This window comes from Callospermophilus lateralis, chromosome 5 (genome assembly GCF_048772815.1).
Source record: "Callospermophilus lateralis isolate mCalLat2 chromosome 5, mCalLat2.hap1, whole genome shotgun sequence".
In the NCBI taxonomy this organism is placed as follows: Eukaryota; Metazoa; Chordata; class Mammalia; order Rodentia; family Sciuridae; genus Callospermophilus; species Callospermophilus lateralis.
The window spans coordinates 154,586,193-154,608,104 of record NC_135309.1 but is presented as its reverse complement, the minus strand read 5'-3'; the positions used below and the strand labels follow the sequence as shown (position 1 = coordinate 154,608,104).

The 21,912-nt window shown below is 37.0% G+C and overlaps 1 non-coding gene across 1 annotated transcript; it reads right to left on the bottom strand.

Annotated features, from left to right (window-relative positions):
• Positions 1–9,651: 9,651 nt before the first annotated feature.
• Positions 9,652–9,758, bottom strand: LOC143400611 (U6 spliceosomal RNA). Its single transcript, XR_013091511.2, has one exon. It is a non-coding gene; the product is annotated as a U6 spliceosomal RNA (small nuclear RNA).
• Positions 9,759–21,912: the final 12,154 nt, after the last annotated feature.

Sequence of the window (21,912 nt, the reverse complement as noted above, 5' to 3'; positions counted from 1 at the left end):
ATAATCATTAATAACACACACACTCTTTTTTATCTGTTTTGTTTTGCTACCAGAGATTGAACCCAGGAACACTTAACCACTGAGCTACAGCCCCAGGGTCTTGCTTAGAGTCAGGGTCTTGCTTAGTTGTTTAGGACCTCACTACTTTTCCAGGCTAACTTTGAACTTGCAATCCTCCTGCCTCAGCCTCCTGAGCCGCTGGGATTACAGGTAAGTGCGGTTTTTCTCCATGCTGTAATTCTTTCTGAGCCAATATTCTTTATATTAGAAGGCCACAAAAGGGGTTAATTTTTATGGCAATTTGGCTAGACTCTGGTGCCCAGTAATTTGGTCAGACCCTGAACTATATGTTGTTGCAAAGATATTTTGTGATTAACATTTATACTCGGTTCACTTGAAGTAAAGGAGTTCACCCTGGATAATGTGGGTGGGCCTCATCCACTCACCTAAAGGCCCCAAGGGCCATTTCTGAGATTTCAGGAAAAAGGAATTTTGCCTCAAGACTGTAGTGTACTGTGACATGGGTCACAAAGTCAGAGAACACCTGGGGTTAAAAAAACCTTTTGTGATTTCCTCTCTCCTGAATTTCATTAACTGCCAGCTGTAACCTTGGGGTGCTGGTTTTCAGGACCAGGGTGGCCCTGATCTGCCATTGTCTAGGGGGTCCTCTTTCTCCTTCTTCCCTGAAACGACACCTGCATATGCTCATGGGCTGCTGCAATTCCAGTCCCTGTAGCCTGAGAACATCAGCTTTCCACATATTTCCCATTGGTTTGTATTTCTGTTACATGAAGGTGTTTGTCATAACTTGATGGTGTATGCAAGGGCTCTTCAGTACTATCTCTTAAACCTCAGCCATCACCATTATGCTTTTGGATCAGGAAGATATCCAGACTATGGAATTCCCTTGCCTAAGGACTCGCACACAGCAGCACATTCCTGGTCACTTACCTGAGGCTCTGGGAACTTCTGGTGGTGTTGCTTGTTCTCTGTTGCTTGTGTCTGTTTTTTCAGACTTTTCTTCAAAGAAAAGAGATAAGACAGCATGAATATAATTTTAAAGGAAAGGTAGTTTGTAAATGTTAAATTTATAAACATTCTGGTGAGTTTTCTAATGCATATTCATTGGGCTATTTCTGTCTAGAAACAAGAGAAAAAATTCCCCAGTAGATTAGGACATCAAACCAGCAGGGGATAGGAAGGATGTTAAGATAAGGATGCCAACTTCATTCTTCCTTCATTAAGTTGAAATATTCCCATATAATTAGCAGTTGTCACTTCTGTGCGTAGTATGAGTTAACAGTCTTTTTCCAGACAGCAAAGGTAATTTTTGGTACTGCTTGATAATTTGTTTGCAAATCCCCAAGCTGAGCACTGGGATTTGAAAATTACTTCTTTGACACCGATATGTAGGTTTGGCCTTAATTGTTCATCAAAATCTCAACCAGGCCTATTTGCATAAAATAATAATATGAGAAAAAAATACTAACAAGAAAAGGAAGAAAAAGAAATGGATTTTTCCTCCCAAGATGGAAAAAATAAAATGATTCAAAGATGACTTTCCAAATCTCAATTGCATGATGTTTCATATAGCATTGTCTATAATATATTACCACAAACAGATTTCTGCCCTTAAATTTACAAGTTAAAATTTAATCCACTCATGTTTAAATAACAAAACGAGCCTTAGACCATTTGGGGATGCTATAATGGAATGCCACAAGCTGGGTACTTTAAACACATTTTATTCTCTCACGGTTGTGGAGTCCAGACTTGTAAGGCCAAGGTGTGGGCAGGTCTGGTTTCTCCTGAGGCCTCTCTCTTTCTGCTTTGGTCTCACATGTCCTTTCCACTGTGAGGATGAATCTCTGGTGTGTCTTTTCTGTGTGTGCCGGTCTTCCTAGACTAGAGCTCCACCGTGATTAATTTATTTAATTTTAATTACTTTTTTAAAGGTCCTGTTTCCATATACAATCACATTGGGGTATAGGGCTTCCACAGTATGAATTTGGAAGGAGTGACACACTTCAAGTCCTAATACTTCATGACCTCCAAAACACTATGCCCTAAGCGCGGTGGTCCTCTGGCCCTTCTCTATTTGCATTCACTCCCTCTGTCACTGCACAAAGTCCCTTGGATAGCAGTGACATTTTAAAACTGATGACACCAAACTTAGATCCACAGCCCTGAACTTTTCCTCAGAGTCACAATGCCTGGAGACAAATTCCTATGTGCATCTCAAGTCAATAGTTCGTAGGCACCTGAAAAGTAGTAAGCAACAAGCAGTCTCCACTCCCTTGTAAGGTGCACCTTCCCAATTTTCCTCCATCTCAGGAAACAGTAGCTCTCCCCGCTCACCTCAAGACTCTCCCTGTCAATGTTCACCTTTCTCATTCTTTCTTTCACCAAATCCTGTTCATCAGCCAGTTTTCCCAGTTCCACTTTCAAGATGGATCTTGAATCTCACCTGAAGCCAAAGGGAAAAGGCATGAGGTCTTGAGGCCATGTAGTCACAGGCTATCCTTGGATCAGAAATGTCCCCGGAAGGCCCGGGGGGTAGAGGCATGGCTGCAGCCTGTGATACTGGAGTACTGGAGGGAGGAGGTGGAACCTTTAAGATATGGGGCCTGCTGGGAAGAAGCTGGTCACTGGGGCTTGCCCCGAGGGGACATTGGGATCCTAGCTCCTCTCTCTCTTTGCTTCCAGTCACCATAGGTGAACAAGCTTCCTCTGCCACACATGTACCCTGATGCACTATGCTGTCACAGGCCCAGAGCCTCAGGGCCAAGTGGCCATGAGCTGGTGTTAGGCTGATTAGCTCAGGTATTGTGTCCCAGAAATGGAAAACTGACTAACACACGCTAGTACTGTGTTTTTAGTTGTGTGAACTTTCACAATTCCATTCACCATTAAATTCCTTTATATCTAAAATGGATATTAAAAAATATCACCTTCATAGTGGTTGTTGTTCCTCACACAATGTATGACGTGTAGCAATTGCTTAAAAATGGCAAACAGAATCCCATGGCATACATTAAGAATTTCTCCCAGTTGAAAAATATCATCACTGTTTACCAACAGTGCAATAGCTTCAGCTTTTTTCTTTTTTCTTTTTTTCCTTTCTACTCCCCACAGGAAACCTTGGTCAGCACTCAGGCATACTCCAACCTGAAACGGGTGCACATGAATTGGGTTTATTGCCCCATGCTCCTCCTCTCACCACGGTCTGCCTGAAATTGATGCATGACTCATTTTAACTGAGACAAGGCAACAGCTGAACTTAGATATATGAGCAGCAGTAGACTTGAATCATGACCACGACTGTACAGCTTGTCTTCTGCCAAATTGAACATTCAGGAAATATAATCTTCACTGCATCTAATCTCTGTGCTCTGCAGCCTTCTTCTAGACCTTCTTTTTTACAGATCTCTTAGGGATATCTGAGATGTAAAAAAAAGGTAGATAGTCCACGCCAGCCCCATAAAGGTTATCATACCAATTATCATTTGTCTCTCCATTTTTCTCCTTCTGCCAAACTTCTCAGTGTTCCGATATCATCAACAAATTCATATTTAGAGATTATCAATTGATAAGAAAATATATGAACTCAATAATAAACCAAGAGACATCAGTTTCTAATTGTGGGGTTTGAGTGTAGGCATGCTAAAAATGATGCTTTCTGTAAAGTGCTTTGTAAACCATTCAGCCTGATAGCACCTCAGTTGCCTCTGTCTACATCATGGGGGATCTTGACACTGACCTGTGCCAGGGCAGGCTCTACCTACATTCTTTGGTATCACCTTGGCCAGTCTGTGACTCCTTCATTCTGTAAAGGAAATGTGATACCTGACCCAATCACAGAACTGTGATCAAGGTGTGAATGTGTCAAGAATCTCTCTCCAGTACTCCCCTTCTAACCAAGAATGAGGCAGGGGTTAACTAAAGAAAATTGTCCTGACCCTTGTGCTACAAAGGGCAGCATCATTTGAGGTTGGATGGTTAAAATAGTGGGGTTTTCTCCCTTTATTTTTCTCGGAGGGACTTTGAAATAGAAAACAACTCTTACCTGGAGAGAGGGTAAGGAGAAGTCAGCAAGACCTTATTAGAGCTGCTCCTTGAACATAGGGAACCTCACAATTCCTTCTGACTCGACATCCTTAAGTCAGAATGTCCTCCGTGCCTCTCTCCTTACCTGAATTCCTCCAGCCAAGCTGGAAGATTGTCCTCACTCCCAGCAACAAGGTTTCCTCCCACCTCCAGAATTACGTAAGACTAGGTTGCACTTTCACTTATTCTTATATATTTCCTTGTAATGTAGATTAATTTTTTACAGAATATTTTGCCATTCATACTTGTTGGGACCTTAAGCTAGCAAATGATAGCAACTCATTGGAGATGATTAGTATTTAGGTAAATATAATTAAAAAACCATAGGCAAAATTATTTTCCAAAATATTCTTGTAGTTTCAATGATAAAAAAAAATTGCAGGAACCACACTACTCTCCACTCAGATGGTTCCTTTTGTGCACTTGTTTATTGAAAAAATGAGCAATTTGACACATGTATGTAATTTCAAGCATAAGGCTTATGATAAGCTTGTCAGTTATCCCCAAGGATTCAGTCTTGGGTAAGAGAGACCTGCTTTACCATGATTTCTCACTGGGCTTCTTCAAACCTTTCTGTTTTGCCATCTTAAAGAAAAGACATTTTCCTTAGCATCATAGGACCCACCCTTTCTTGGCAGGCCTGTATTCCCATGAAATGATAGACCTCAGTCTAACCATCACATATTAATGGATTAATGAATGACCGCAATGCAGAAAGTTTTAGCCATTCTACACCTACTAATGGGGGGAAATCACTGACATTCAATGAGTTTTTTAAAACATAAAAATAAATTGTGTCATGCATATCTGAGATGTATAAAATGATGTTACATATAGACAGTAAAATGATTACTATTGTGAAGCAAATTAACACGTCTCCCATCTGACAAAGTTACTTATTTTTTTGTGAAAGGGGTAGCGGGAACATGTGTTTTAAGAAACACTTCATAGAAAGACATCAATAAATTCTTACAATGGCTGTTAATATGGGCATTTTCATGACTATTTGCCAAAAAAAAAAGACTGAGATAAAATCTAGGATAATTTGTGTAAATTTCTTCATGTATTAGACTGCAAATATTTAATAGAATTTAAAATTCCAAGACTATCTACTTTCAGTGTCCTTTCTGTGAAAAAATGACCATGTCTTCCTGTTAAAATATCTCCAGATGGAGGAGAGCTCTCTGTGTACATTGTCATCAAGGGTACCATTGCCGAGGATCAATAATTATAGGAATGTCAAAATCATGTGAATCTTGCAAATGCATGAGGAGGACATTATAAGAGAAACAGTGGACCACCTTCCTTAGAAGATGAGGTATAAAGCCTGATGCTGAGAGCCTGGAGGGGTACATGCATTGTACCTAAGCACATCCAAAGCACAGGCAGCTGTGGATACATGCATGGGCTGTCTATTCTAATTATCCAACACGATGATGTGAAAATGTTTGTCACAGTGCCATCATTCACTGGACAGATGTCTCTGTCCACCTGGGCATCATGCACCCTTGAACCCTCTTTCAGATGGCCTCTCTGGTTATTGGTGGCTAGTGCCCTTGTAGGCAGGGAGAATGTGGATTGCCTTCACCCTGAGGGTCGGCAGCCTCTCGTGATGAAATCATGCCTCTTTTGCTGGTCAGCTGTTGCGGCTTCCATTTTGAGGCTGCCCTCTATGGAGTTTTGTTTGTTTGTTTGTTTGTTTTGTTTTGTGACATAAACCCTCTGGCTAGCAGAAACTGGAAAAGGAACATGTAAAAGACCTCCCTTGTTCGGTCACAGCTGGACACCAATTATTCCCCTGTGCTGGCCAGTCTCCCCCATGCCCAGGATTACCAGAACCCACCAGGGGTCTGACTCCAAAGGAAGGCTAAAGAGTTTATTTTCCAACTACACCTGGAAAGTAGAATACCACTTGATAGAACATCTCATCCATGAAGGGCAATTACGGTTCCACTGGCTGGAAAAGACAGAGCACAGGTACCTCATCACATCAAGGAGGCTTGCTGCATTTTGAAAGAAGAGCTATATCTACTCTCTGGTGTTAGAGATCTGAACACATAACTGCAAGCAGCATTTATACACTATTGAGTCTGGCTGTTAATTGACTGGACAGTCAAAATGCAGCCAGGAAAAATGTCAACTTTAATATTTCCAGAACTGCTTCAGGTGAAAATCAAGTGGAAAGCTTTTTTTTTTTTTTTTTTTTTTTTTTTTTTTTAAATCAGAGTTAAGCCAATAACATAGGTTTAACATGGAAAAAGGTAAGGTGACAGGAGAAATGCAGATGTATTTATTTAAATGTGTACTCTATGCTGGGTACTATTATTGCTATAGTGTTCTTTCAACTGAAGTATTTTATTTTAATTGTAATCATAAACCTAGTTGTTTTAACAGTTTATTTAAGAGTTATAACGAGGGTTTGCTTTGTTTTGACTTAAATTTTTCATTTTGTCAATGGGGAAGCTGTTTCAGAAGGCAAAATGACAAGTCTCAGATCATATGATTACAATGTGGCTGAGCTAGGTTTTAGACCCCAACCTCTTTAACACTAAAATTGTGAGTTTTTAACCTTCTAATGCAGTGAGGCTGTGTACCGTTTCACAGTTATGGAGCCTCCAAGATGCCAAATGTACAGTAGAAAATAGCAAGATTTCATACACCTCTTCACCAGCCCAGTTATCCCCAAAGATAGGCAAGCGACCCCATCATCAGGTAGCTTTCTCCAGGACGTGGTGTGGAGTTAGGCACTACTTACGTCTGGAGATGGAACCTTCTGGAGAGAAACCAAAGATGTAAATGGCTCACCTGCATACCTGACCTCTGATTTCAGATTCTTCATAACATGAAGCCCCACTTGGTATGTATAAAAAGGTCCTCAGGTAACACTTAACAATACAATTTAAGAACCATTTTTCCATGGGAGGCAAGAATGCTGTGAGTAGAGAAGGCAGACTCTCCCATCTCCAGGCTACACATCACTCACACTAGCCCGACTGCTGGTACTTCTCCAACAGTCCTGCAGGTGGCTTCAGCCTGCCAGAGGGTGACCATTTGTTGGTGTTATTTGAAAGATCACAAATATCTTGAAAATATTTTTATATATTTTGGGAAATGTCAAAACCGCTTCCTCTTTGGGCAGAAAAGTAGTAAAACCCTCACACTATAAAGTTGTTATTATCACAAGACTGTTGTTATTGTTGCCACTCTTGAAAGTTTTATTACAAATGTGTTTTCTTTCCCATCAGATTTGTTTGCAGCACATTTGAAAGCAAAAAAAAAAAAAAAAAAAAAAAAAAAAAAAAAACAAACAACAAACAAACAAAAACAACAACCAAATAACAACAACAACAACAAAATACTCTGTGATTGTGTACTTTAAAAAAAAAAAAAGAAAGAAAGAAAATAGGTCTACTCCAGGAATGTGCTGAGTGATCAGCCAATCTGGAGAGTCACAGCAGATATGTCACAAAATAAGTGGTGTATCTATCCAAAGCAGAGTTGGACCGAAGCCTCCTGAAAATGAAACTGAGCAAGGCAAAAGGGAATGGTCAGGGATAAGGAACAAAACCTGGCAGCAGGAGCAGATCCAGGCCAAGACATGTGTTCTGCAAGGTTCTGTTTGGGGAGCCCCTGCTCATACCCTGCTCCTTGCAAGAGACCTGCTCACATCTGCTCTCTGACATACATGATCAATCTCCTTCCTCTTCTCAGAATGCCTATGTGCATCCTGAGGAACATCATTCTTTAAAGAAGTTTGACAAAAAAGTTATGGCTTTCTCTACACAAGGAGGAGAGATTTAATCCATGAGCATACAACAAAAACACATTAAGCAAAAATTGTGCAAATGGTTCCAGTTGAAAGATTTAGCATATTGTCATTTCTAATTTTGTGTTAATAACAATCATATATATTCTATGTACTCTATAAGTATTGGTAATTTTATATATATATATATATATATATATATATATATATATATATATATATATATATATATTTGGTATAAATGTAGATAAGATGATTCTGCACTCATTTAGTTGGGACCACTTGCCCTATTAATGCTTAAGTGTATTATCTGCTTAATATAGGCATTTTCAATTTTTCTCATTGACATTCATACTAAGATTAAATAGGTTCCTTAAAATACTGCTCTTTATTGTAACCAAGATATATATCATAAAATATTTAAGTAAAAACTACAGTATAGTTTTATAATATAGTAAAATTTTATGGGGATTATTTTCTTTCTTTCTGGATGATTAATGTTGCTAAAAAATTACAAATTATGCAAAGATTAAGCATCATTGTCTCATGAATAGCATTATAGCACTTTACTGGATTTGACAGACATTCTCAAAGTGAGTTTGCCATACACATGTTTTATGTCTATATTAAATGTAGGCTATGAAGTATTTCCATACAAAATATATTTGACAAAGAAAGAGAGACAGTTTTAGTTGAAGGACATTGGGAAAAAGAATTTGGGTCACTAAAAATTATCTTCAATATTAATACAGAAAAACAGAAAGTAAAGACAGATATTTGTTCCTCTCTGAATCATTTTATAAGAGTATTTTGTACTAAGAAGGGAATGCACATGTTTATATCTCTCTAGAAGAGATGTCCAGATAATCAAGAAAGCTGGTATTTTCCATATCTCTCATCATCCGTATTAGTCTTTATTATCAAACTGTGTTGTGGTATCATACAGCCCTGCATCTCAGTGCCTGAAAGAACCTCACTTTACTTCTCATTCACTCTGGGTGTCCGTCATGGTTGATAGGTAGCTCTATTCCATATCACCCACATTCTCCGGTGGGGACCCAGGGACACAGACAATTCACTGTTCCTTCACCAGATTCCGTAACACAGGGAAAGTGTGAGCTGAGGGTCCTGCATTGGAAAGAACATGCTTGGCCCCAAAGTTATGAAGTTATTTTTCCCCCTCCCAACCCGTTGTCCAGAATTGGTCGCACAGCCCTGCAAACTATAAATAACAGGATTAGAAATGTCCCCCTATGCTTGGAAGGAGCAAGATGGGATATTTTACAACTTCAGTCCCCATCACAACATTTAACCCTTTGTTACTGATTTTTAAGATCAAATTTCCAGAATATCATTTTTAAAATTATTTCTCCATGCTTAATGTTAAGAAAAGCAAAAGGTTTATCATAAAGAATGGGAAAATAAAAAACACCCAAAGGAAAATGGGTGAGCCTGAGAATCATTAAAACAAAGAAGAACACAAATAGAGAGCAAAGGTACATGGATACGTATATGGACCCATGATGCATTGATGTACCAGCCTTTCATGAAGGAACAAAGCCACTTGATCCAGTCCTCATTGCCAAAAAGTTATTATTTTATTTTTTTATTAGTTGTTCAAAACATTACAAAGCTCTTGACATATCATATTTCATACACTTGATTCAAGTGGGTTATGAACTCCCATTTTTACCTCATATACAGATTGCAGAATCACATTGGTTACACATCCACGTTTTTACATACTGCCATACTAGTGTTTGTTGTATTCTGCTGCCAAAAATATGGAACACTTCATGAATTTGCGTGTCATCCTTGCGCAGGGGCCATGCTAATCTTCTCTGTATGGTTCCAATTTTAGTATATGTGTTGCCGAAACAAGCACTATTATTTTAAAATATTTTTAAGTAGAAATTAGGTTGTTTCTTCAATAGCATATTTAGGAATTTATAAAGGATTTTTATCCTTCACAAATAATCACTGTATATTTTGTGTATCAAATATTATGTCTATTTGTCCAAATACAGACATCAAGTATGACTTTGAGACTCGTAATGGTATGACAATTAAAAATTCCTTCATAAATTTTATTTAACTACAACTGAAAAATGCATTGTATGGTCTTTGTATTAAAAAATTTTACTTGTGCATTTTAAATAAAAAAATGCACTCACATAGAACATGAACACATATATTTTTAATGCTCTTTTTTAGCATGGGAAATGAATTTTATAATTGGCATTCATTCATCTGTATATAGAAATAGTAAGAGAAGAGAATGGAGAAAAAGGGAGAGAAGATAAAAAGTCGGAATCAACAGTAGTCTGAGAAATCAAGGTAGTGAATGTAATAATTTATAATTCCTCAGTAGTCTGCTTCTAAACTTGCACAGTTAATATTTTAAATATCTGTTTTCTTCTCTTTAAAGTGGGTAATCATGAAACTCAGGCAAGACTCAGTGCATGTAAGTGCTGTTTAACTAAAATACCAGGCAGAAATTAACTGGTAGCAAGTGTGTATCCAAGTGGATTATTGGACAAGGACCACTTGGCCAGATTTGCCTTTGCCACACAACAGAAACGTCAACTAGGAGTGTGAGGTATTGGAAATTATACCTAATCACCAAAGTGGCTTGTTTACTGACTTTGTAGGAAGGCGGGGCACCTTGATGCTCCTCCCAGATTCCCCAGTCTGTCTTTTCTGATTGGAAAGGAAAAATATTGCTGAGAATCAGGTGTGTTAACCATTGGCCTTCATGTTCATACTTCAGTACATATGACATGCAGATCAACTCAGTAAATTGTTCCTTTTAAATATTCGCAGCTCTCTATTGTGAAAGTAGACAATTAATTGAAGCAACATTTTGAATTTAAAAATAGTTTGTTATTCAAGTTATATTCTGAATTTTCTGCATCAATTCTAAATTTGCACAAAACTAATGCTGAAAGATCATATAAAGATCATATGTCCGAATTGAGAGTGAAAATCTCTATCTGTATGACATAGAAGGTCTATGGAGCCTGGCTCCAAATTATCATTAAATAAATACATTTCTTAGAAAGGGTGACATTTGATAAGAGCCTTGAAATATAGAATATGAAAGAAATTTCTCTTTAGAGTGTTTCAATATTGATGAAAGTAGAAAAATTTTGGAAATTACTTATGATGTATTATGGCCAGGAGGTAAAGGTAAAAATTAGAAAAGAATACATTAAATGCATTGTGAAGTTCTGTGTTCAGGTATTTGTTTTTTATGGGAATGGCAATAAGGAGCCACAGAAGAGTTTGGAAAGACATTAAAATTCATTAAAACTCTTCATAATTGTTTGTGTATTCCTAAACCAGCAGATTTTTGGCTGAATGGAGGGATTATGTGAGTTTTGTTTGTAGGTCTATGCCCGTTGTATACCTCAGAACCAGTCATATATTAGGATCTCAATGAGCCTTTGTTGAACATTGAATAAGAAAACATAGCCTAACGATTCTGTGGAAGATAGATCAACAGGGAAGATGGAAATTGGTGATTTTTGTAATGTACAAGAAAGCCCTGGGAAATACAGATCTTTGTCTAAAACTGTGTTAAGTGTGAGTCACAGGAGGTTATTTAACTTAAGTAAAATTAAACATGATTTAAAAATCTTACTTCTCATCCACAGGAACTAACTCTAAGTGCTCAACAGCCACATGTGGCTAACGGCTACCACTATGGTCACACCAACATGGAGCGTTTCTGTGGCGACTCTGACTGATGTCAGGCAGTCTGGGCTCACAAACACTGGAAGGAGCCAGCCCTCCTCTAAGAGAGCCCACGATTTATACCAGCCTCTTGCTTGATGCACATACCTTTGAAAACTCACAAAATTTCTAGAGAAAGCTGTTGAGAAAAATGAAGGCATATTAGATATTTGTAAGAGTCAGAGAATGATAAAAATAGTCCTATTTTCAAAATGACATTTAAAACAAACACAAACAAAATAATGTTCCTTCAATGTGGATTAAGAATAAACTTTTAGGATAAACATCGTACATGTGAACATCTCATCTTAAATCCTTCTTATGATACATGAAATGCCACCTATTTATATACTGAAAATTTATAAGAAGATAACAGTTTTCCTTCAGATAAAGGCAGAAAGTTATTAGAAAAGAGAAAACATCAGTTACTTTGATGTGCATTGATTGAAAAATAGCTAGATCATAGAAAATATTGATATACCCCAAGTAATTTGGATTTTTCTTTTAAAGTTTATTTTTAAAAAGTAGTTCAATGAAGAAAGAGGATTATAGATAAAAAGGTGTTATCTGTTTTGTATCTGTGTTATCTCTTTTATATATATATATATATATATATATATATATATATATATATATATATCATATTTATGCGTGTATATTACAACCAACCAAAAAAATCTGGTTACCAAATATATAATATACAATTATTTTAGTTGGTAACTTGGCCTGGGTTAAGCTGAGAGTAGACTGCATGTTCTCCTCAGTGGTTTGAATACTAAAATCAAGTCACTCCAAGGCTATGTCTACATCACAGCAAGTATTTTTTGGCAGAGTATAACGTGTAAGCCTGAAATTTGAAAATGTATACATAAGATTTGGGTTAGATACAAGGAGGTATAAAGCAATATGAGCCCAGCTGTGTTGATTTCTAAATTAGTGTAGTCCCATATTTTATGGTCACTTATAATGCATGTAAATATATTCAAAATTTTAGTGTTAGTTCCAAATTGTATCTCCCAGACTACTAGCTTCCAATCCAAATCTTCAGCATTTCAGAATCACCCTACACCTAATTTGTTAACAAATAACTTCATTCTTTTCTCTGTAATGAAAAAATAAAAAGAGCACATTGCTTTGCAAAAGATGTAATTGGAGAAACTATTTTGAAATAAAAAATCATAAATGAGTTCTAAGTGGTATATTCAATCCGAAAGGGTAACCAGAGGGATTTTTCTAGGTCTCCTGATGGTTGAGATTAGATTTCCCTTATCACGTTTTGGAGATATACACCTAACTATTTTATGTTTACTGCCATTTAGGACGTCGAAGGTACAATTCAATTTCTCAGCATAGAAAATCTTAATACACAATGTAAATCCATTTCTTTATTGAATGAGCATTTCTTTGGTTTCTCTGTGAAGTGCAGCAGGCTAATTGAAAATCCACACACCCAGTTATGGGAAGAACTGAGATAAGAATCCTAAGCATGAACCCTCAGTCCTGAGGCTATCCTTTCTGGTTTGTTTCATCACAGTGTGGGAGTGTCAGAGGAATCTAGATATCCTGCAGCCCCAGCTGTCTCCTAGCCTTGGTGCCTTAGATCACTTTCTCCTCTTTGCTCAGACTCAGACTCCACATCTGTAAACTTGTGGTACTTCCATCAAAGTCATTGTTTAACTGAAGGAGGATAATTTACAGTCAGCATTGTGACAACCCACAGAAAGAACTCTGTAAATATCTATTGTTGTGTACTTACATGTGAAAACCCAAAAGGGAAAAGTAGAGAACTGATTTGATGCTTTTTCCTTTTAAAGCAATGAGTTTTTTTTTCTTTTTGAATGGGTTTAATAGGGTTTGATATGGCAGCTGGATGCCCTTCATCAGTTCACAAGGAAGAAAATATAACCCAAATCTTATTATTCATCAGGTTTCATATTTCTAGAAACAGTAGTAAAAAAGATAGTGGATACATGGTTCAGGTAAAATACATATAAATCCTTCTTTGGTTAAAAAGAAAGAGATAATATTTGTTGTCTTTTACCTAGGACTTCTGAGATGGAAGTATGTGAATGAGGGGCTGACTCAAGAATCTGCATTGCTTCCTGGAGATAGTGTAGATTCAGAATTCTTTTAAAAAGAGCTAAGAAACGAAAGAGGACAGAGGAACTCACTGGTGCTGAACTCCACTTTCAGTTCCTAAATCCTAATTCGCTTTAGTTCTTCTAACTCTTCATCTCAAGTATGTGAACTAACAAATCTCCCTTTTAGCTTAAGATATCAAAAGTTCCTCTACTTGCAAATGAAATAATCTGAACCAATGCAAATACTGATACCAGTACAGTAGTGGTCCCAGTGGTATTTACTAAAGTACATGGCTCTTTAAACATGCAGTCACAGGCAAGCATTTGGTGGTTGGGGTATTTGCCAATCTTTGTCAGATTATAGTAAAGCTAAATAGTTATTTGCATTTTTGAACTTGAAAAACATAACATCCAAAGTTGAAACTTTAATGGATTTGGCTAAAAATCATACAAGATACTGGAGTGTTTTGTGAACTTACCAGTAATAGCAAGAATGCAAATAAAGGAACACAGTCTCATCAATTTCCATCTATTTGAAACTGTGCAAGAAATGACATGAAGCTTTCAAAGAGGAGAGCCTTTCAAGTCTGCAGAATACCATTCCCAAATGGCTGGATGTCAGATTATTCATGGGACTTCCCCAATTATAAGATTTAAGTAATCCATTCTCGGTGAATTAAGGGTAAGGAAATGGGAGACAGTGGAATAGGGAGCCAGAGAAAATGTGCTGATGTGGCCATGCAGGCTTTTTGCAAGCAGTCTATCAGTTATATCTGCCAGGTTGACTTTCCTGATCATTCCTGAGATAAGCCCTGTCCATGATGAGGCAGCTCGAGAGGTAGTTTAGTTCCCCCATCTTATGCAGCTGGATTTACATAGGTCAAGAGGAAATGAAAACAACTATAATCTTGCAGAGCATTATCTAGAACAATGAACACAAAAAATGTTAGCTATCTTAATTCCTCTCAGTATCCCTTTCTTTAGGATTGTTTGTGATTTTGATGGATCCGCCATTCCAAAAACTAAACTCAATCATATCCAAGGAAGTGTCCAGCACAAGGCAGTGCCACTCCTCAGCAATAACTGTAGGTCCAGTGGTGGCAGACATGCCGTGAAACCCCAGAAGTTATTTTCTTAGCTAGACTGGTAAGTCCATTAGATTGTTAATATTTTTTCCCTGACATATAACAGAGTTTATTTTTGGCATTAAGTCAAGTGGTGAACCCTCTGATTTCTTTTTGACAGATGGGTGCGTCACTTGGTGGCAGTAGCTCCCCATTTTGATCCCTACAATTTGTGTTTTTTGGGGGATGTTCCAATATAGTTGATTCACATGGTGAATATACTGTAATATGTAAATGTGGTTCTTGCCACTACTCAGTTGGTATTCCAGGACCATGGGTCATGGTACCCTTTCACACAGCCATTTCACTTATCTGTGACTAATATTCTTAATTAAATAAATAGCATGCAAATGTTTTTATCTATAAAATTATCCGAACATTTGCTCTTATTAATGAGAAAGAGATCATTAGAATTTTGTTTCTTATTCTATTATGCTTCTACAGCTGTGATTGACAATATTAATTTATTTCATAATCAAACAGCAGTTGAGTCCCACAGAGGTATGGTAGTTGTCTTATGTTGCACCATTTACTTCATTAATCATACTGCCCATAATTTTCAATCTCAAAATTATGTACTATCAATTGTGACACATGTAATAGAAGAATGGAGCTTCGTGTTCCAGTGCCAGGTTGATTTTATAGCATAGACAATACAATTACTGATCACCTGACAACAAACCCAATATATTTTGACAAGAAAGTCACAAAGAATAAATACATGCCCCTGTGTTTATGCTCTTCTGACTATAAATACAGTTTTAAAGAGTATAGAACATTTTCCTTGACAACATCCTTGACGTTTTAGCTGCCAAATTATAAATCACATAGAAATTTGACAGAGTTGCAATATTAACGTGACTGTGTAGCCTCAAGAAATAGAACATCCAAACCAACCTTGAAACTATAGAAAGATAATATTATATGAAATGCCATTATCATAATTTAGTGAAACTTTTTCCTGGCATGGGAAACTTCTGGAATCAGTCAGTCTGGAAACATGGCTCATTTTCATTCATGTCTTAGATATTTATTTTTTTCTTCCTTTCTATTATGAAGTGTGGGTATCTTCACTAATTGAACACAGTTTATTTTCTTTAAATGTAGGTTATATGGGCTAACATAAGTTAATCATTTAGTTGATTAATTAATAATGCAACACTTTATACTAAGCTTTGAAGTATTTTTGCCAAAAATAAACTTGACTTATTTCCTTGACCTGAAGGACATTGGTGGCCAATATTGGCACACACTCATGATGAGTCTTTTTAGATTCACAGTATTTATCAGAAACACCATCCATTACCTATTCCCCACTGGTTACCTACATAAAATCCTACAAATATAATTTGAGACACATATACTGCCTTAAAAATAAAATTTTCCAGAATGGCAGAGTTACCTTGAATGAAGAGAAAGTGATACTCAAAGACCAGTCAACAAATTTGTCTAAACCTGTTATATAATCTCATTTTAGGTTGTGATTAGTTTGTCCAAGATTAGACATGTGCTTTCATTTTACGTTATGAAACAGAGGACAAAATCTGCTTGATAAATTTGCTCCTATTGTCAAAAACTATGAAAAGTCTGAGAATTTGCCTACATTCAAGCTAACAAGTTATCCTTCCACATTTCTATATGCATTTTCTGACAGAAAAGAACAAGACTTGTGGATCAAGGAAATAGATTATTTAATATTCATGTCAAAACGCAACAGCTGGAGAAAGACCCCTCCTGTCCCCAGGTTCCATTTCTCACAGGGCAATGTGGTGAGGTGCAGATGCTCACATCCATGTGCAGCTGGTTGAAGCACAAGAAGGAGAAACCCAGCACCTGGAGGCAGGGAGTGCATACAGGACAGTGGACACTCTTCTCTTTCTCCAATCAAAGGGCAAAGAATGAGGGAGAGAGAAAGAAAGAGAAAGACCTTTACCCTGAAATGTAATATGAACAGATCCTCTCTATGAGGATAGGAGAAAATCTTCAGGTCAGTATCTGAGAACATCAATAAATATGTCCCAATGAGACAAAGAAGGAAAATGGTGTCTGTGATCTTGCAACTATCAAGACCTTCGCTCCTCAAACATGCCCTTCAGTCAGAAACCCACCACTGCGAGTCTGAACTGTTCGTGGAGAACTGCCTCTCAAAAGCATCTTGTCTTGCACAAGGACACAAAACCTTCCAAGATGAAGACCTTCAATCCCCTTTCTTTTGGTTCAGTATTTGCACATAATACTTAGAGATGCAAATACATCCGAGGTCCATGAGAAGCATGTGGATAAGAGACAATATGCCTAGGATGACAGAAGAGAAAAGCCAGTGATTCATTTCCTCATTGTGGCCCCAAACAGCTGAATCAATGTCTGTGTCTGGGATTAACGTTCTGATCAGGTATCTTCACCAGGGTTTCCCGTTACCTGAGAGTGGAAGTACTCCTGAATCAGGCACCACACAAGATGATGCATATATGAAAAACAAACAAACAAACAACAACAACAAAAAACCACTGCTTTATCCTGAGCAAACCTGCTGCAAGTGCATGAAAAAAACGAGTGTAATCTATATGTAGGGAACACTCATAGCATGATTAATATGAACCCTCATTTAATCCTCAAAGCTCTGGGACATAAATAATGTCCCTTAATCAGAACAAATACAAATAAATAGTGTCCCTGATTTCCCAGCTGAGGCAACATAGGCTTAGTAAGATTGGGTAGCAGCCCTGGAGGAAGGTAAAATAACGTAAAAATTTCGGTCTTGTTTTTAACTAGCCTACTCTGTGCAGGCATCTTCTGCTTCTATCGCGGTTTACTAAAGTTGCAGGCTCATCTTTCTCAAGCCATAACCCATGCTCCAGGATTTGTCACATCATATGCAATTTGAAAAATATTTTGTCCACGGTATGGCCTGTACACTTTTTTCTTCTCTTAACTGCTTAGCTACTCGAATTCACTGATCTTTTTTTAACATTGGCCTCTCCACTTAGCATATTCAGAAGATGCTGTTATCTGGAGACCATGTTGTGATCAGATAAATGAAATCTGTGGTTGGAATGCCAGGCTGCTAGTGGTAAATAGGTGATTGGGTTGACAGTAAATTCACTGGACTCCAGCTTCGATGCCCTTTCATGGAGAAATATGTTGGCTCTCACACACTGAGTAGAGCATTAAATAACAAAAAGGGTTAACTCACCTTTGAATAATTTAATTTCCAATAGGCAGAATCCCATTATAATAAGCACCTAATCTCTACAGTGTATAAAAGCTTTCCAAATCCCACTAGGCCAATGGCTCACAAATTTCAAATTCTTCTCAATATAACAGGACTTCAGTTAGACAAGATAATTAATCCCCTCAAGGTATGCATTGGTTAAGCAGATAAAGCAGGAGATGAGGAGATCACTGAAATGTTCTGGTTTGCTAAAACGTGTGATGATTGAGGTCAAACAAATCAGCAATGGGATTGGAGACTTGAGAAGGTTTTGCTGACTTCTGACTCGCTTATCCCAACAACTGCCACCAATAAATTCACTCTGGTATTTTCTAGTGTAAGAGAGTTTGCATAAGGACAGTTCATGCTTTTTAGTTTTGTTTTGTTTGGAGTCTCTATTGTGAGCCAAGAGTTTTTAAAATATAAAATGTAACCAATATGAATTGTTATTAAAATTTTTAAAACAGAAGCTTAAAATACTAGTTCAAATTACTTTAATATTGTTTCAGTAGACTGATTTCAGTAAATATAGAGCAAACATACTACAAATAAAGAGAAAATAATTTAAAGACCAGAAACTATATTTGTTTAAAGTGTGTATGGGCAATTGATGGGGAGAACTGGCAGGACACATTACTTTGTCATTCCACAGACATAATTAACCAGAAGCTACGAGTGAAGTACTAAATTCCATCTTATTCTGTTTTCTTTTCTTCTGTGAAAAACTGACTCCAGATAATTCAGTCACACAGAAATATATTGATGAGAAAAGGAGGAAAAAGAAATTTCAGTAAACTCAAAATATTCATATTTAACTTACATCCAAGACAAAACAAGTGTCTCTATATTTCAAAAACTCATTTCTACTCCAGCTATAGCAGCCAGTTTCAAGAATTTATTCCATAAAGTTTCAGTTTAACTTAAATTGTCTTCTGATGAAAACAGATTCTGTTTTTTATATACTTTTGTATATATGTGTTAGTTAAGAGTTGACAAACTCACCTGAAAATACTGCACAGTAATGAACTCCCGCTGTGGGTGACCACAACAGAACTTGTACCACAAGCATCTGACAAGGAAAGTTTGACAACTCTGAAGCCCTCTGTGTGCTCAAGGAAATACACTGTATGCTGATGGTACATTGGGACAGCCCAGGAATATCAAATTGCTGCAAATATCAAATTGTTTCCAAATTTTTAAATTTTAAAGCACCTCTTCATCTTGTCAGTGGACCACTGCCAGCCTCCAACTCCCACTAAGATACGCTGATCTAAAAAGGGCACTGTGGTCTGGTAGAACCCATACTTCATGGTGCAGAATAATTAGGTTGTTACTTCAAGCACCAACAGTCTTTTCTGCAAATCTCCCGCACCCCTTTTATCCATGGGAAACTTCTTTCGCATTCTAACTTTGCCTCAACTTTACCCTACACCACTAAAATTCTTTTATTTCCACTGCTATTTTGAAATATAAATATTTAACAAGGAACTCTGCATTTCTGGGAGATTTGAACTAAAGAAATGCTTCGTATAGTTGGACCACTAGTTGACAGCAAACAGGACAGGCATGACTTAGAGCAGCCATTCCATCTACTTGGATGACGCCATCTTGGATTTGACAGGAACTAAAGCGAAAAGGTTCCTCATGTCACTCTGGAGAGGATATAATTTTCTCAATACAAAATAAGAAAACACTTTTGCCTGCTATCCTATCCTATATTAATTATGTCCTTCTAAGTTCTCTAGGTGAAATTTGAAACTTGCCCAATTTGGGACATTTTCATTCTGTTACTTTTAATATCAGTCTGGTAATTGAATTTGCTGGGGGCTGTGCAAAGTAAGTAGGTTCTTCTTTTATTTCCTTATCTTGAAAGTAGTTGAATATCACAATCCATATCACTCACTGAGTGGTATATGAACACCAATCAACACATCTTACTTAGGTACTAATAGTAGTTCTGAGCTACTTGAGTTGCCAAACTCAAGTCTTGTTGACTGTGTGCCTCTTGGTTTTGGTGTGATTTTGAGTTCACTGCACATTTGACTCTTTGAAGTTGAGCCTTCAACCACTGCTGTGCAAAGGTGCAATGTTAAGGGCCCTGGCAGATGGAAAGGCTGGTCAAGCACAACATTCAGAAAACACAACATTCAGAAAATAAAGCCAAACTCCTTGGCAAGGTATCAGTGTCCCTGTGAAGTTGCTCTTACTAGCACAGAGTTTATCCCTTCAGAATCTTCTTTGTATTGCTTGTTTTATTTGAAGGGTTTTGGACTGTTTTGCAGATTATAATTGATCCTAATTAGCCTTGGCTTCAGAGAATAATTATGGGACAACATTGGAAAGAAAGACTGTCCCAGTTCATGCCATCCCATAATTATTCCTTCAGAATCCCTCCTATTCTGCAGCTCTACCGTCTGCATCTTCCTTCCTATTTCTTTGTTATAAAAACTATTATCACAGGATTTAAAAGTCAGTCTCATTATTTGACAGAATGTACATTGCTAAAGCCAGCAGATTCTATGCTTCTTAATGAACCAAAGAGTTTTATTTCTTTTGTTTCAAGGTTAAAAATGTACTGTGAAATAGATATTTGCATTTATTTTCATGAACACAATCCTGGAATAAATTACTGCATATCTCTGAAGTGCAGATGGGACTCCTGGCTTCAAAAGGTTTTTAGAATGCTCTCTGGAAGCAAATAAATGGTACTCATTTTTACACATTATTATTTCACACAGGGCATTGAATGAAAACATTAGTTACAAAGTATTATAATTCGGTATTTTTATTTTTATTGGGTGTACAATTTTATTCTTCACAGGAGCAGTTAATAATTCTATCAAGAAAGAACTAATTTCTACATTTTATTTTAACGACTTGCTTTCAATCATGACGATTTCATTTCATGAAAAGCTATCAGTATCAGATACTTGAGACAGCAAGTGGGTAGGTACTCAATTATGAATGTGATTGTTCTTAAATGAAGTATTCCAAAGAATGGCATCTTCTCTTTTAGGCACCAGCAAACCTAGTAATTCAATGTATACTTTATACCCTTTACTTACCCAGAATCTTCCACCTCAAAAATACTGAGCACTATAGAAATCAAGACACCTCCCTAGTACATGGAAATAAACAATTTAAAGGAAGAATGATTTTCTTTAGAGTAGGTCAGAGAGTGCAAAATGGAAAATTCGTTGATGTTCAATCTCTCCCAAACTACAAATTTATACTTTAGCTCTTCAATCAAAATTCTTTTACTTCTCGGTTCCCTTAACTTTCACATTCTACCCCTATTCAGCATTACTCCAAGGGCTTTTTAAAATTCAATTTTAGTGAGAGAAAGAAGAGAAACTTACTGTGCAATAGAATCTTTTTATCCACAAAGTTAAAAAACACTTCAGGCAAGGTAGCTAAAAGAATCCCAGGTGAAGCAAAATTAAGTTAATAAGATGAAGTAGGATAATTATTCAATAAAAATGAACTTTGTAAGAGAGGAAGCCCATAAGCTAACATACCAGATGTCAACTCTTCTGGTCAACAAAACAGTTTAAATAAACAATTAAGAAATAAATTCTATTCACTAACACTGTTATTTGACAGTCTTCTTGATTACTTTCCCATGTTCTACTTTTGAATCAATTAATAGTGGTATTCCATGAACTAACTAAAAATTTAAAATGCAGGTCAGATTAATGTGATTTTGTTTTGCAAGCTATGTACGAGTCGAAGGTGTCCTGGTTAGATGTTAACTTTGTGTATGTGAACCCAGCACTGTCATCATATCTTATGTCACTCAGGAGACACGATGACTAAATTTCTAAGGAGTAACAGAAACAGGGCCGGTTCACCAACCTATGACCCTTTAGTCCCTTTTCCTCCGTGTGT